This window comes from Leptonychotes weddellii, chromosome 9, assembly GCF_054177405.1.
Source record: "Leptonychotes weddellii isolate Sample4059 chromosome 9, ASM5417740v2, whole genome shotgun sequence".
Lineage (NCBI taxonomy): Eukaryota > Metazoa > Chordata > Mammalia > Carnivora > Phocidae > Leptonychotes > Leptonychotes weddellii.
The window spans coordinates 123,435,634-123,451,194 of NC_138377.1; the positions used below are offsets into that span (position 1 = coordinate 123,435,634).

The following is a 15,561-nucleotide window of genomic DNA, read 5'->3' on the forward strand; positions in this document are numbered from 1 at the left end:
CTTTCCTAATGCTTTAAAATGTATAAAATGTCAACATTTCTATTTTTTATTAAAGGAGTACTTTATTATATTACTAAGAAAAAATCCTTCTCACAGAAACAGGTCAGAGGCATCTGTATAAAAAATCCAAATTTAAGTAATCAAAGTGAACAAATCAGATGTGATAATATTGGTGTAAAAACAACTTTGGATTTAATCATTGTTGAATGTAATATAAGCAAATATTTTATTTTCTTAAGTAAAATTTGGGTTTTCTCATGAAGACACTAATTACATTGTAACTTCTTAAACAGGTCTACTGATAAGCTAATATTACTTCCATATAATGTTAAAGATTAAGGAGAACATAAATGAATTATATTTCTGGCAAGCTTTTCTATATCAACAGTATAGCATGTGTTATGTTAGATTAAACATTAATTTCCAATAGTTAACCTTAGGACACTGGACTAGTATTAAACTGAATTAATTAATGGATAATCTTTGTATCCTTTAATAATTTCTAAATAAAACAGAATACTGAAACATTGGTAACGATGTGTAGTTTTAAAATATATAGAATTTTGGGGCGCCTGGGTGGCTCAGTCGTTAGGCGTCTGCCTTCGGCTCAGGTCATGATCTCAGGGTCCTGGGATTGAGCCCCGCGTCGGGCTCCCTGCTCAGGGGGAAGCCTGTTTCTCCCTCTCCCTCACTTGTATTCCCTCTCTCGCTGTGTCTCTCTCTGTCAAATAAATAAATAAAATCTTTAAAAAATAAATAAATAAATAAAATATATAGAATTTTAACTTTCATATATTATGTAGTGACTATTTTTGCTAGTCTAAGAAGGCAGAGAAAGGATATGTGTGTTATGTTTGTCCATGAGTTTTGACGGATTGCTAAAACATATATGACAATAATTCCTCAAGTATCTGACTCTCTGTGAAACAGAGGTTAGTTACTTTGGTTAAATTATAAATAGGGGGATTGAGACAATACTAAGAACAGTGGTGGCACAGAAGTATAACCAGGTAGGCAAGGTAATGGGATGTGTTTTTGCTTATTAATGGGAAAAGATTAGTTTTGTACTTGAAGTCAAGTATCCGGGTTATTCCAGCATGTGGGAGAGGATTAAGAAGGATAAAACCCAATATTCAATGAATACTGAAAGCTGTAGGTTTGTAGAAAGGAAAGTTTACTTGCTTTGAACTGTATAACTACAAATAGTCTAAAAATATGCAATGAAATACTAAAATGTTGCCAAAGCTGGTTTAGTTTGTTTTTTTTTTTAATTGAACTATAACTGACATACAATATCCTATCAGTTTCACACGTACATCATATCCATTCAACAGTTATGTATTACAAAATGATCCCCCCAGTGAGTCATCATCTGTCACCATACAAAGTGACATTAGTGACTACACCCAGTACTTTACATCTCACGACTTGTCACTAAGGTTGTACCTCTCAATCCTCTTCACCTGTTTTGCCCGCCCCATCTCCAACCCCTCCTCACTCTCATAACCAACAGTTTCCTCTATGAGTCTCTGTTTTGTTTTTCAATTTTGTAAGTTTCTGGGTTTTGTTTTTTCATTTGTTTTTCAGATTCCACATACAAGTGAAATCATATGGTATTTGTCTTTCTCCATCTGACTTATTTCACTTATCATAAAACCCTCTAGATCCATGTTGTCACAAATGGCAAGGTTTCATCCTTTTTTGTGGGCGAGTAATATTCCACTGCATACATTACACATCTTCTTTATCCAATCATCTATTGACATACACTTGGGTTATTTCCATATCTTGGCTATTATAAATGATGCTACAATAAACCGGGATGCATATATCTCTACAAATTGATATTTTCATTTTCTTTGAACAAATACCCGGCAGTGGAATTGCTGGATTGTATAGTATTTCTATTTTTAGTTTGAGGAACCTCCCTACTGTTTTCCATAATGACCGCACCAATTTACATTCCCACAACAGGGTATGAGTGTTCCCTTTTTTCTACATCCTTGCTAACACTTGTTATTTTGTCTTTTTGATATAGCTGGCTCAGTTAGGGTGAGTTTATAATCCATTAATGTCAAATATTTATTAACACAAAACCAGAATTTGGTTTTCTCTGTTAAAATAACAAATTGGGTCTTGGAGTATCCTGTCTATTCCTAACAAGATGTGGTAGAAAACGGTATTCCTTACTCTCAGAATAATCCATGTAGATAGCAGAAATGCCTATTTCACTAGAATAACTTCCTAGACTTCATGCTGTCATATCCCTAAATTTGTTTTTAAACAAACAAAAGTTCCTTGCTAAAGAGTTATGGTTCTTAAAACTGGGTTACTATCTTCTGTTAATTTAAAACATATTAAGTCCTTATTCATTATTTTCAGATATCTAAGTTCCTATCTTAATCAAGGGATCCATCTCTGAGAACTCTTATGATGCTGCTGAGATCAGAGTTCTCCCTGGGAAAAAATTTATTTGGCTCAGATTGTGGTGTAAGACCTGAAGCTCAATATTGCCAGCCCTTCAAATTATTCAAACAAGCCAACCACATTCTTCTGTGGGATACCCACTCTCTTGAGACTACAAAGCCTACCTCCACTACCCCTGGCTGTTCATTCTGTTCCTCAGTGCAACCCCCACATGGCCCTGTATGGCACATGGTTTCCTCTTCCTCTGGGATGTGAGTTTATGTAATTAATAAGCTGTGGTCTATCTCATCTGTCCAGTGATGTGTGTTGAGGCATTCCCATAACCATATGGTGGGAATCCCTCTCTCAGCAATAGGGTGAATAGAAGGGTATGAAAATACAGGCACCAACATCAGGGGAATCTAATCAGGATCCGGGGGGGGTAAGGGGCTCCACACTGCAGCTCAAATTTATACATGTGGTAGCTTAATGGTTTCATTCACTGTAGTCCACACAGTAGTTGGGGGTGAGGGTGCAGTGGACGGTGAGGAGTCCTAAGAGCCAGAAGGGTAGGCAAAGATACCCAAGCTTCCTCCTTTAGCAATGCCTTTCCTCTCAGAAATGCCCTTGGCCCATTCCCTTACTTTGTTCAAATCTCTGCTCAAATAGTACCTCATCAGAGAGACTTCCTTACAACCCATTTAAAAATAGCACCTCTTGGGGCGCCTGGGCGGCTCAGTCGTTAAGTGTCTGCCTTCAGCTCAGGTGATGATCCCAGGGTCCTGGGATCGAGCCCCGCACCTGGCTCCCTACTCCGCGGGAGGCCTGCTTCTCCCTCTCACTCCCCCTGCTTGTGTTTCCTCTCGCTATTTCTCTCTCTGTCAAATAAATAAATAAAAATCTTAAAAAAATAAAATCCTTAAAAAAAAAAATAGCACCCCTTTGGGACACCTGGGTGGTTAAGTGTCTACCTTCGAGGGTCCTAGGATCGAGTCCCACATCGGGCTCCTTGCTCAGCAGGGAGCCTGCTTCTCCCTCTGCCGCTCTCCCTGCTTGTGCTCACTCTCTCTCTGGCAAATAAATGAAATCTTTATAAAAAAATAGCACCTCTTCCCCGGTCATTCTCTATTTCCTCATTCTTCTTTTATTTTTATTCTGAACATTTTCCTGACATTGAGTATTTTGTTTGCCTCTTCACATTAGAATATAATCTCCAGGACGCCTGGGTGTTGATTAAGCATCTGCCTGAGGCTCAGGTCATGATCTCAGGGTCCTGGGATGAGGTCCTGCATCAGGCTCCTTGCTCAGCGGAAAGCCTGCTTCTCCCTCTCCCACTCCCCCTGCCTGTGTTCCCTCTCTCGTTGTCTCTCTCTCTGACAAATAAATAAATAAAATCTTAAAAAGAATATAATCTCTGTGCAGGGGAAACGTGTTCTTCACCATAGTAGCCTGACTGCCTAAACCTGATACATGGTAGGTGCATAATAAATATTCCTTGAGGATCAAGATTTCCTTATTGACTTAGGACCTCAAGAAGCCTACACTTGCACATGGAGAGAATTAGTGATCCCAACTAGGATGAAGAAGAGAAAGGATATCATGGAACACTTTCAGTAACAGATTACTAAGAAAACTATTCTGGGGCTGTAGTATAAAGGAGTCTCTATGCTTAAAAAAAATAAGAATGACGGGGCACCTGGGTGGCTCAGTCGTTGGGCGTCTGCCTTCGGCTCAGGTCATGATCCCAGGGTCCTGGGATCGAGCCCCGCATCGGGCTCCCTGCTCAGCGGGAAGCCTGCTTCTCCCTCTCCTGCTCCCCCTGCTTGTGTTCCCTCTCTCGCTGTGTCTCTCTCTGTCAAATAAATAAATGAATTCTTAAATAAATAAATAAATAAATAAATAAGAATGACAAGCAAACTTGTCTCTTTTGAGTATGCCAATAAAGATTTGGGGGGCTAGCTAAAAAGAATATTGAAAAGAATATAGAGAAAAATAGACTATTTTAGCTATCAAAGTGTATAAAGTGAAGTTAAATCACAGAGGGAAAAAAAGCTTGTGATGTTGTTATAAAAATGGCTTTAGATAAAGAGTTCCACAAATGAGTCAACAGATTTACTGCAGGGTAAGAAGAGGAAAGCACATTATGGAAAAAGGAAATGTACACAAGAAAAAGGGGAGAGAGTTCTTAAAATGTGACTATATTTGGCTTAATAAACAGGTTATTCATCAATTTAATATTTGAAAATAATATTCTGTCAAAGAATCACAAGCATGACTATATGGAAATAGTTTCCAAAATAACAATTCAAAAAATCTCTAGAAAACTAGTCCCTAATATCTTCAAGCACATAAAAACCACCACCTATTAGTTGATAGAGCAATTTCATAAAGACATTTTGTTTTTTACTCCACAAAACTTTCAGAAACCTTGACAATTTTATCTTTAAAAGAATTATAAATAATTTTGAGAGGTCGAGATATACTTAGAATGCAGTGATTTTAACCTTGTGGTAGGCTCTCTGTAGGGGACAGGCCAGATGACTTATTGCAGTCCCTCATTAGTACTACTGACTCTGGACGAGCATATGCTGGGTATTATCTCACCCCTCATCCTCATGGTATACCTTAGGGAGAGCCAGTCTTGGACAACTGGAAAAACTCAGGTTGTAAAAAGTAAGGGATTTGGTTTATGATCATCATAGAAGATCTTCATTTAAACTTCCAGGTCCTCTTTTTTTTAAGATTTTATTTATTTATTTGAGAGAGAGAGAGAGAGAATGAGCAGGGGGGAGAGGGAGAAGCAGACTCCCCACTGAGCAGGGAGCCTGACACGGGGCTTGATCCCAGGACCCTGGGATCATGACCTGAGCCGAAGGCAGACTCTTAACCAACTGAGCCACCCAGGCATCCCCTCTTTATTTTTTATTTTTTTTTATTTCTCCAGGTCCTCTTTTTTTTAAAATTTCAGAAGTCACATTTTAAATTGAAATGTCTAAAAATTTGGCATATTCCCTCAACTCTCCCTCAGTCCCCACAGTTTTCTAAGCAACTGTCCACATGGGTTCAATTTTGAAGAGGTATAAAATACACTTGTTTTTAGGGTTTTTTTAAATCTTTTTTTTAAAGATTTTTTTTTATTTATTTATTTGAGACAGAGAGAATGAGAGAGAGAGAGAGCACATGAGAGGGGGGAGGGTCAGAGGGAGAAGCAGGCTCCCTGCCGAGCAGGGAGCCTGATGCGGGACTCGATCCAGGGACTCCAGGATCATGACCTGAGCTGAAGGCAGCCGCTTAACCAACTGAGCCACCCAGGCGCCCTGTTTTTAGGGTTTATTTTCACTTTTATTGAGGTAAAAATTTATACATAGTGAAATATACCAATCTTAAGTAAGAATTTGATACATCAAAAAGCCATATAACGCAACCTAATCAAGTATGTAACATTTAAGTCATCTCAGAAAGTTTCCTCATACTCCCTACCAGTTATTTCACGCCCACCAAAGGCAACCACTTTTCCTGATTTCTGTCACCATAGAACAGTTCTGCCTGTTCCCAAACTTAAAATTAAAAAAAAAAAAGAATAAATAAAAAAAAGGAAGAAGTCTTTGGTTATTGGCCTCTTTTGTTCAATGTGTGGTATTTGTTTTTGTTTTTTTTAAAGATTTATCTATTTAGGGGCATGTGGGTGGCTCAGTCGTTAAGCGTCTACCTTCAGTTCAGGTCATGATCCCAGGTCCTGGGATCGAGCCCCACATCAGGCTCCCGGCTCAGCGGAGAGCCTGCTTCTCCCTCTCCCATTCCCTCTCCTTGTGTTCCCTCTCTTGCTGTGTCTCTCTCTGTCAAAATAAATAAATAAAATCTTTAAAAAAAATTATCTATTTATTTTTGAGAGAGAGAGATGAGAGAGTACAAGTGGGAGACACAGAGGGAGAGGGAGAGAGACTCAAGTGGACTCCACACGGGGCTTGATCCCATGACTTTGAGATCATGACCTGAGCCAGAACAAGAGTTGGCTGCTTAACCAACTGCGCCACCCAGACACCCATTCAATGTGTTTTTGAGATGATTTCATATTATATAAGTAGTGTATTCTTTTATACTGCCAAGTAGTCTTCCACTGTATCCATTCACCTATGGATATACTGATGGACATTTGTATTGTTTCCAGGCTTGGCTACTGTGAATGAAACTGCTATAAACATTCTTGCACTTTTTTTTTTTTAAATATATGCTTTCACTTCTCTTGGATAAATACCCAGGAGCATGATTACAGGGAAAGGCATAGGTAAACGTTTAACTTTGTAAGTAACTGCCAGACTATTTTCCAAAGTGCTTATTGTGTCATATTGTTCTTTCAAACAACATATGAGAGCTCCATTTGCTCTACATCCGAACCAACATTTGGTATGGCCAGCCTTTCCAATTTCAGCCATTCTATTCGGTATGAAGTGGTATCTATCGTGATCATCTTTTAACATACCAAACTGTCACAATACTCTATGCACTGACCCAGAAGAAATGAAAGCAAATGTCCACACAAAGATCTGTACAAGGATGTACAACAGCAGCTTTATTCAAAAGAGTCCAAGTCTGAAAACAGCCCAGGCATTCATCAGCATGAGTGGCTAAACAAACTGTGGTCTACTCATACAAGGGAATAATATTCAACAATAAAAAGATGTAGTGATAATCATACAATAACATGGATGAATCTTAAAAACATGCTAAATGACAGAAGTCTTACATAAAAGAGTAATAGTGGAATACTGCATGATTCCATTTATATGAAGTTCTAGAGAAGGAAAAGCTACTTTATGGTGAAACAAATCTAAACATGTAACTTTTGGGGGACTCAGGGGTGGTGAGTGACTGGGAAGAAGCATGAGAAAATTTTCTGAGGTGACGGTAATACCACATATACGGACGGGTTTGGGTTACACAGATGTATAAATGTGTCACAACTCATCATATGAAACACTTAAGATTTATGTATTCACTGTGCATCAACTTTCCTCAAAAATGTAAATAAATGTTAAATTCCAGTTAATTACATGCATGCTGAAGTATACAGGATGAAATTCTATGCAAATTAATTTAAAATACATAAAAAATAAAGTGGATTGATGGATGGATAGAGATTGTTAGAAGGACAGAGTGTGATAAAACAAACCTAGCAAAATGTTAATTGTAGAATCCAGGTGGTGGGTATACGGTGTTCACTTTATATTTTAACTTTTCTGTATTTTCAAAATTTTCATAATACTTTGGTAAAAATAGGTAGGAGGAGAGAATATGAGGGTAGTAGAGCAAGTTGGTTATACCCTTGTCTCTTAAGATAGAAAGTCAACAGACACTGTCTAGTCAATGAGTTAATAAGATGAGAAAGGAGAATGTTGTACTTCATTATAAGCAAAGGTTGATTTGTAAAACTGTGTACATACTTTAGCTAAAAACAGTTCAAAAAGAATTTTGTAAAACCACCAAAATGTCAATTACAGAGATTGTACCAACTATACTTCCACCTATGAGTCCCATATTCCTGTATCTTCACTAATAATGGGGATTGGCAATACAGCTTATCTCAACTTGCTATGTGAAAAATGGTGTTTTAATTTGCACTTTCTTAATTATAGATGACGTTGAACATCTTTTCATATGTTAAGAGTTATTTGTATTATGTTTTCTATAAGCTGCTTTTTCACATCCAATATTCATGCTTCTACTGGGTTGTTGGTCTTTTGTTATTGACCTGTAAAAGCTCATTTTGTGCATATCTGTATCTCAGCCCTTTTTCTATCATATGCTACAAGTGTTTTTTACCCATTTATCATTTGTCTTGATTTCATCTTCAACATTTTTTTTTGGCCAGCAGAAATTCTTAATTTTTTAATAGGAAAAGCTATTAAATCTTTTTATTTAAGGCTTATGGGTTTGTATCTTGCTTAAAAGGCCTTTCTTATTCCAAGACTACAAAAAAATTTTCTCGTATTTTCCCTTGTATCACTTTTGTGGTTTTAATGAATTATTTTCCTAAGCTAGAAACGTGCTTAACTGTAAGTGTAGGGAAATCAGCACCCACATAAACGATTACATAAACGAAAGATAAACTGCTACATTTAAGAAGTGGGTATGATTTCATATACTATAAAATTAAAAACATACATGCCACGTGCCTAACAATTCTACTTCTAGGAACCAATCTATTCTATAGAAGAGCATGAGCATGTAAAGATAAACAAACCAAGATGTTCACTGAAGTTCTCCTGCCAAAAGAAGAAACAACTAATGGGCCATCAGTATAGAAATGATTAATTGAATTACGCTGCAGCCATGCTAGGCCTATCCATAGCCAAGATCTGTATGTATTGACTCGGAAAGCTAGCAGTTATTATCAAGGACAAGTGAAAAGAGCAAGTTGCAGATTAGAAAATGTTAACTGCATCAAATTATTAGTGTGTGTGTGTGTGTGTGTGTATCTATCTATCTATATATACAAATGCTTACATAAGCATAAGAAAACATTAGGAAGGGTATACTGCCAACTATCAATGCTAGTGACATCAGAGTAGGAGGAATGAAATTAAAAACAAACCAGAACACTATTTTTTAAAACTAAATCAACAAAAGTATAAATGCTTAGGGCTTGCCCCCAAAAGTCTGATTAAAAAAAAAAAAACCTGCAGAATGGAATTTTTATTAGGTGAAGAATGGCTGGACAATTAAACTTCTCAGGTTCTTCTATGTTAGCTGGGGATGACTTTTTTAAAACCATGAGAACCTTGTCTGATTGGACAGAAAAAGCATCTTTTCCCACCACAAAGAGGGCTTGGCACGAGCCTCCAGTTCTAAACCTGGTTTGAATTCCTAGGAAACTATATATGCATAACTTTAGCCTTGCCTTTCCCATTTCCCCAGCAAGGATCCTTAGCTGGTCCTCCACCAGCGAAACTTCCGTAATTATACACAAAATTTTATATGGTATGTTTTAATACAAAGAGATTTTATTGCTTTACCCAGATCTTCCAAACCCTGCTTCCCCCACCAAAAAACTTAAAGAAAGATAATCATGTAAAACTAAATTTGGATGCTTGTAAGTCCAATTCACAAGACTTGTGCCAATTTGGGCACATCTTTTATTTTTGGTATCAATTTCATTGGACTTTATGTTGTCAATATAATATGACATGCACGGTCTGCTTTTTTTCCCCCTTAAGTTCTATTTTGTCTGATATAAATTACTGCCATCTCTCTGTCTTATTCAGGTCTGATAAATAGATCTTTCCAATTTGGGAGTAATTTTTACCTCCCACTATTTTGTGTTAGGTCGGTCTCTTACAAACATTATATTGTTGGATTTTATTTATGGGTCTAAATAGAGAACATTTATGCTTCCAATATGTTTGGCTTTTTATGCCTCTTTTCTCTCTGTGTTTTCCTTTATTCTACGAATTAAACTCAAATATCTCAATTTTAATTCTACAAGTGCCTCAAATATTTCAAGAACACTATTAAAACAATAGTAATTACACAGTAGCATTAAGACAATATTTACCTATTTATTCTAATCTGAAACCAAATAAGGTGTCTAGTGCTTTCTCCTATCTTCTTCCCTTCCCTTTCTCATTATTAATCTTTCTCCCATCTCTCTGCTATTATGTTCCACTGTTTGATTTAATAAATTGGTAATCATTTTTCTTGTTACAATGACTATAGGCAACCACCCAAAGCAAATGCCTTCAAAGGATTAGGAAGAAAGCAAACAACAGATGGAACAGGATGTCAACATGGAACTACTCGAGTGTCAGTTTCAGCTACAGATCCAAGAATGTGGTCAAAACTCCTTGTAGGGGTGCCTGGGTGGTTCAGTCAACTGAGCCTTTGGCTCAGGTCATGATATCAGGGTCTTGGGATTAAGCCCTACATCGGGTTCCCTGCTCAGCAGGGAGTGTGCTTCTCCCTCTCCCTCTGTTCCTCCCCCCCCAACTCGTGCTCTCTCGCTCTCAAATAAATAAAAAAAAATCTTAAAAAAAAAAAAAAAAACTCCTTGTTACTTTAGATCTAGCAAAAAAAAAAAAAAAAAGTTGGAGGTAAAGAGAGCTGATAAAAGGCCCTTCTTTCCCCAAGTACCTTGACCTAGGGGAAAAAAGCTTCAACAAGACCACTTGGAAGAGCTTATGGCATGTTTTCTAGAGCTAGGGAGTCATAGAAGACCAGTGATTGACTCAAGACTGAGAAATATTGAGAAAGAGTACAGATTTTCTGGTAGTTGCTCTGGTGGCAGACTGAAATGGGTGATAATTACACTGGGATTGTCTTGTATTCTCAAATTCTCTTGTGGTAAAGGATGCAAGTTTTCTATGCACCATTAGCTAAAGATTGATAGCATGGAGTTGTCTTAAATCTTGTTCAAGAGGGCCACCTGGAGGTGAGGGGACCAAGCAGAAAGCTGTCCAAGGAGATGTCCAAGGAGGAGGGAGTTATAAGTGACTACTCAGAAGAGAGATACAATTGCCCAAATCAAGAGAAGTGAAAATGAGATTAATCCTAGAAATACTGGTAGTTGGCTGCTTCTAAAATGGCTCCCAATGATTTTTATTTCCTGGTATTCATGGCCTGTGTACTCCTCTCTTCTTGAGTGTGTGTTAGATCTAGTTACTTTCTTTCAATGAATGGAATATGGCAAAAGTGATAGGATATAACTTCCAAGATTGGGTTACAAAAGACTGTCACTTCCATCTTTTTGACTCTTCCCCTCTTGCTGTAATAAAGCCAGCTGCCATACTGTGAGTTGCTCTATGGAGAAGCCTATGCGGCAAGGTACCGAGGGAAGGCTCTAGCCAATAGCTCATGAAGAAATGAGGCCATTAGGCCATTAGTGCATGAGGAACTGAATCCTGCCAACAGCTAATGGAGTGAGTTTGGAAGCAAATCTATCCCCTAGTCAAGACTTAAGATGACTATGATCTTGTGAGAGACCCATCTACCAAGAGGTAGAGGATCCAGGTAAGCCATGCCTAGATTCTTGATCCATAGAAATTGTAAGATAACAAACATGTGTTGTTTTAAGCCACTAAGTTTTGGAGAGATGCGTTATGTGGTTAAGATAATACTGGGTGGCTCTGAAGAAACTACAAAAGAGTTCATAAGCAAAACAATCAGCTCTAAACAGTTGCCAAGTCCAGACAGCATCAACACCAGCTCACAACAGTCATAGTTGAGTAAGAACTTTCCTGCCACCTTCCACCCCACTTCATCCCCAGAGGGCTGAAGAATGCTGGAAGAGCAGTCAGTATGTTAGGTAAAGTCAAAAAATTAGTTGACCTCTCCTCCTTCCCACTGTAGTAAGCCAACCTACTTCAGGAGTTAAAAACTTCTTTAGAAGGGCGAAACTTTGACTTTAAATAAAGTCTGAACTTTTAAATTATTACAGAGAAGTGACCATATTAATTACTGAACTTGGTTTGCTTTTGTGACTAGAACTGATCTGGGGGCTTTTCATTAGCAGAGAGTGACCCAGAATAGTTACAGGACCTTATCCAAAGAGACAGGAACAATGCTAGCATCACAAAATGGCTCTGAACATAGAGTAGAGGCAGAACAAAGCTTCAAATAAGTAAAATGAGGAAAGAAGACACAGCAGTTAAATCATAGAGGGAAAGAGCAAAGGTGGGAGACCTGTCAGGATGAACACCAAGTAATGCATGAAGATAAGACTTAAAAGAAAATCAGCTAGGCTAGACCCAACCTTCTGTAAATGGTAGTTTCCCAACCCACAGGCTCCCACAGTGCTCTAGAAGTTCACATAATTAATGACACTCATGAGGTCCATTTTAATTTCAATTTAAAAATCAATAAATACACTTACACATGTCAGAATGGCCAGAATAAAAAAACACAAGACATAACAAGTGTTGGCAAGGATGTGAAGGAAAAGGAACCCTTGTTCACTGTTGGTAAGAATGCAAACTAGTGCAGCCATTGTTGAAAACAATATGAAGGTTCCTCAAAAAATTAAGAACAGAACTACCATATGATCCAATAATTCCACTACTGGGTATTTACCCAAAGCAAATGAAAACACTAACTTGAAAAGATATATGCACCCCTGTGTTTACTGCAGCATTATTTATAATAGCCAAGATATGGAAGCAACTCAAGTGTCTATATTGATAGATGAATGGATAAAGACACAGTATATAGGCACAACGGAATATTACTCAGCCATAAAAATGAGATCTTGCCACCTGTGACAACATAGATGGACTAGAGGGTATTATGCTAAGTGAAGAAAGAGAAAAACAATTACTGTATGATTTTACATACATGTGGAATCTTAAAAACAAATGAATAAACAGCAGAATCAGACCGATAAATATAGAGAACTGATGATTGCCAGAGGGGAGGGGAGTCAGGGGACGGGCAAAATGGGTGAAGGGGAGTGGGAGGTCCAGGTTTCCAGTTATGGGATGAGTAAGTCACGGGAATAAAAAGTATTGCACAGGGAATATAGTCAATGATATTGGAATAGAGCTACACTTGTGGTGAGCCCCACGTAAGGTACAGAGCTGTCAAATCACTATGTTGTGCGCCTGAAACTAATGTAACATTGTGTGTCAACTATACTAAAAAAAAAAAAAAGCATACAATATTTTAAAAATCAGTAAATATAACTTAAATATTTTCTAAAACTGAACAGTATGAGCGTCTTTTTATACCTACTGAACAAATATGTACAGTAAATATTAGATAACTGTTCATGATTCAGATACTCGGTGAGTTGTTTTTTTTTATTATGTTATGTTAATCACCATAGTGAGGTATCACTCACCTGAACACAGCTAGCTACTTGTGGGTTTGATGGCTAATCTGTTCTAATTTTTATTCTTAGTTTATACCCAAAACAAACAGCTGGTTAAAGACTGAAAGCTAAGAAAACAAGAGGAAAATGAATGCTGAAAGAGAAGTTAATGAAGAGCATAAAATGGTACTAATCCTGTAAATTTATTTAAAAATTATTCTTACAAAAATAAAAAATAAAAAGTATTCTTTTGAAAATGGAATTTATCTGGTAAATATCAAGATTCTCCATTTGAACCAGCATTGAAAGGAGGAAAAAATGGTGACAACTACACCCCAATTTAGCATTTTATTTTAAAAAGTTAATTATACTTCAGGATAATAATTTTGGTGGCTATCTTTTCACATCTTTATATATATGCCTATATATATTACATATGTATTTTACATAAATGGGATATATCACAGAAGCTGTTTTATCCTGGGGATCCTTTTTCTTTTAAATAGAGATGTGTGTATTTGTTTATTGAGTGAATGAATGAGTAGAGGCTTACCTCCACAACTTTCCTCAGATTTACTTACCCCAGACAAGTATTATTTGGAACTATGCTTTTCTCCACCTTCATATATATACAAATGTTGTATACACAGGCAGACGTTTTTCTGGAAAGAGGAAGATTACTGTTTCACACATGTACACACACTGAATATTTTATAAAATTGTCTGCATCATGAAAGGTCCCTGACTTCAACCGGCTGCATAATAATCCAATGACTGGATAACCTATAATTATTCAACTTTTCCCTGAGGATGGGCATTTACCCTATTTTTAGTGTATTTGCCCTTTAAAAAGGCTATGGTAAACATACTTAGATTTTTATGCACTGGTGCTTCTTTTTCCAGGAGACAGATTTCTAGGAGTGAAACTGTTGGATCAAACACCTATTTTTCATTTTAATAGATATTGCCAGGCTGCTTTCAAAAAAGGCTGTAATAATTCACACTGCCACTAAGGTATGAAAATGACCACCCTTCCAATCTTTGACAGCATTAGGTATTATTGCTCTTTTAAATTTGCATTTCCCTGATTAATGATGAGGTTAAGCATCTTTTCATAGGTGTACTGGCCATTAGGACTTAGCCTTCAGTGAACTGCCTATTCATATCATTTTTGCATTTCTCTACACAAGTCTGTCTTTTTACTAGTCATTTGTGATATATTTACCTGGTATCTGTAATTTCTATTGCAAATATATTTTTCCATTACATAATATGTCTACTGACACATTTTCTTCTTTTGAGTTCCTGGACACCATGTCTCCTGGCACTTTCCCCTTTTCCCCCCATCCACTTCTCAGTAGTCTCCTTTCCTAGTTCCTCTTCTCTATCTACACTTACCCCCTCAGTGATCTCTTTGGACTCCAAGGTTTTGAATGCCATCTGTATGCTGATGAATCTCGTATTTCTACCCCTTGAACTCCAGACCTGCCTTCTGAGGGCTTCACACTCATGTACTTGGGGTGTCTCACAGGCAATCTTATGGCCCAACCTGCTTATATTTCAGTATTCCCCAGTGAGTAAATGGCATTACTGTCCAACTAGCTGCTCCCAGGAGAAAGCTAGAAGTCTTTATTGATTTATTTCTCTCACATATATATTTCATCTAACACTGAGTCCTTTCAATTATACCCCCCAAATATATCACCAAACTAGCCACTTCCTTCTGTATTTGTTGATGTCCCTTCTGGTCTACCCCACCATCATCTAATGTCTGCACTTCAACAAAAGCCTAACTGGGCCCTTGTGTCCACCTCCCAACTCCCCCACCACCCCCCTCTCCCCAATAATCAGTTCTTCAGACTCTAAACATGAGTCAGATTATGTCATTCTGCCCCAAATTCTCCGATGACTTTCCATATTTTTTAAAATCCTAAACTTATTACTAAAATTGTAAGACCCTACATGATATGAATTTTGTCTATGCCCTTTAACTTCTCTCCTGCCCTCTTCCCCTAGTCCCAGCTCATTCTATATCAGACTCACCTGCCTTCTTGGTCTTCCTTGTAAATGCCAGGCTCCTTCCTACTTCCCCCCCTCAGAAAATAGTAACACTCTTTCCCGTAGGACATTCAACTCTTTTCAAATGTTACATTTTCAAAAAACCCTTCCTTAATCTGCAGAAACACACACACACACCATCAAATTATATGCTGTCCTCTTACCCTGCTTCATCTTTTTCCACAGCTTTTATGAATTATATTAAATTACATACTGCTTTGCTTATTTATCTATCCCCCTCTAAACTAAAATGTAAGCTTCATGAGGATAGGAAATTTGTCCACCTTGTTGACTACTAA

At 37.5% G+C, this 15,561-nt stretch overlaps 1 long non-coding RNA gene across 1 annotated transcript; it reads right to left on the bottom strand.

The window, feature by feature from the left end:
• Positions 1–825: 825 nt before the first annotated feature.
• Positions 826–14,964, bottom strand: LOC145723606 (uncharacterized). The gene is made up of 3 exons (XR_014148854.1): positions 5,747–14,964; positions 4,674–5,519; positions 826–3,702 (listed from the first exon to the last, which is right to left on the bottom strand). It is a non-coding gene; the product is annotated as an uncharacterized LOC145723606 (long non-coding RNA).
• Between the last annotated feature and the right edge of the window lie 597 nt (positions 14,965–15,561).